The 2,260-nt window shown below is 32.9% G+C and overlaps 1 non-coding gene across 1 annotated transcript; it reads left to right on the forward strand.

Annotated features, from left to right (window-relative positions):
• The first annotated feature begins 1,491 nt into the window (after positions 1–1,491).
• On the forward strand, positions 1,492–1,673 carry LOC6636533 (5.8S ribosomal RNA). The gene has a single exon (XR_049260.2). It is a non-coding gene; the product is annotated as a 5.8S ribosomal RNA (ribosomal RNA).
• The last annotated feature ends 587 nt before the right edge of the window (positions 1,674–2,260 follow it).

The following is a 2,260-nucleotide window of genomic DNA, read 5'->3' on the forward strand; positions in this document are numbered from 1 at the left end:
GTAAGCGTATTACCGGTGGAGTTCTTATATTTAATTAAATACTTGTATTTTTGTATATATGTCTCCTATTTAAAAACCTGCATTAGTGCTCTTCATCGAGTGTTATTGTGGGCCGGTACAATTACTTTGAACAAATTAGAGTGCTTAAAGCAGGCTTCAAATGCCGGAATATTCTGTGCATGGGATAATGAAATAAGACCTCTGTTCTGCTTTCATTGGTTTTCAGATCAAGAGGTAATGATTAATAGAAGCAGTTTGGGGGCATTAGTATTACGACGCGAGAGGTGAAATTCTTTGACCATCGTAAGACTAACTTAAGCGAAAGCATTTGCCAAAGATGTTTTCATTAATCAAGAACGAAAGTTAGAGGTTCGAAGGCGATCAGATACCGCCCTAGTTCTTACCATAAACGAAGCTTATATAGCCTTCATTCATAGTGGCAGTAAAATGTTTATTGTGTTTGAATGTGTTTATATAAGTAGAGCCGTACCTGTTGGTTTGTCCCATTATAAGGACACTAGCTTCTTAAATGGACAAATTGCGTCTAGCAATAATGAGATTGAGCAATAACAGGTTTCTGATGCCCTTAGATGTCCTGGGCTGCACGCGCGCTACAATAAAAGTATCAACGTGTAATTCCGAGACCGAAAGGTCCGGGTAAACCGCTGAACCACTTTCATGCTTGGGATTGTAAACTGAAACTGTTCACATGAACTTGGAATTTCCAGTAAGTGTGAGTCATTAGCTCGCATTGATTACGTCCCTGCCCTTTGTACACACCGCCCGTTGCTACTACCGATTGAATTATTTAGTGAGGTCTCCGGACGTGATCATTGTGACGCCTTGTGTGTTGCGGTTGTTTCGCAAAAGTTGACCGAACTTATATTATTATCATTATTTAGAGAAAGTATAAGTCGTAACAAGGTTTCCGTAGGTGAACCTGCGGAAGGATCATTATTGTATAATGTTCACTTCCGTTAATAAAAACAATTTTATATATAGAAATATATAAAATTTTTCTGAATATAAATGAATAATCATTTAAAAACATATACACATACTTATTCCCAATTAGTATATATTTATATAATATCTGTCATTTTCAATTTGGGATTTGTTTGTGTTTATGCGTTTTAATGATGAAAAACTTGCGTGTATATGTACCATAATATACATGCGTTGCACAGATGTATTGTTCATTATTATATTGCATACATTATATAAACGCAACAACCTAAATTTTATGTGTTGTACCTGTTTTCAGGTTAATGCTTTGCATATTTCTATAAAAATATTTAATTCTTGTATCTATATAAAAATTTTATTCATACCATATTTTTAAAATATATGTAAAACTAAGACATTTCGCAACAGAATTTAGGTATAAACAATTTTATTGAAGGAATTGATATATACCAGTAAAATGGTGTATTTTTAATTTCTTTCAATAAAAACATTTGTGACGTAATAAAATAAACCAATATAAATTATCACTCTAAGCGGTGGATCACTCGGCTCATGGGTCGATGAAGAACGCAGCAAACTGTGCGTCATCGTGTGAACTGCAGGACACATGATGAACATCGAAATTTTGAACGCATATCGCAGTCCATGCTGTTTTGTACTTTAATTAATTTTATAGTGCTGCTTGGACTACATATGGTTGAGGGTTGTAAGACTTTGCTAATTAAGTTGTTTACAATTTTTCGAAGTTTTAAGCATATGGTATATTATTGGATAGATTATGTGTGTCCCTGATATGCATAAATTATTCATAATATTTATATATATATGGATGTACTACTTATTGTATATTTTGTATGAGAAAACTGAAGAATTATATTTTCCTTTTTCAAATCAAATAATACTGAGGAATGTCTAGCATAAAAGAAATATATATTTTTCCTTAATCTAGAATTGCCTCTTATTAATGATGTGTGATAAAAGAATTGTTGTAAAATTTATGGAACTTCAGAACAAAAGTATTATCCATTATATTGAACAATAAATAATGTTCAATTAACATTGTTTTATACAACCTTAACTCATACGGGACTACCCCCTGAATTTAAGCATATTAATTAGGGGAGGAAAAGCAACTAACAAGGATTTTCTTAGTAGCGGCGAGCGAAAAGAAATCAGTTCAGCACTAAGTCACTTTGTCTATATGGCAAATGTGAGATGCAGTGTACGGAACATCAATATTTTAGTATGAGAAGTTAACGATTTAAGTCCTTCTTAAATGAGGCCATTTACCCAT

Source organism: Drosophila virilis, unplaced genomic scaffold (genome assembly GCF_030788295.1).
Source record: "Drosophila virilis strain 15010-1051.87 unplaced genomic scaffold, Dvir_AGI_RSII-ME tig00001562, whole genome shotgun sequence".
NCBI classification, from domain to species: domain Eukaryota; kingdom Metazoa; phylum Arthropoda; class Insecta; order Diptera; family Drosophilidae; genus Drosophila; species Drosophila virilis.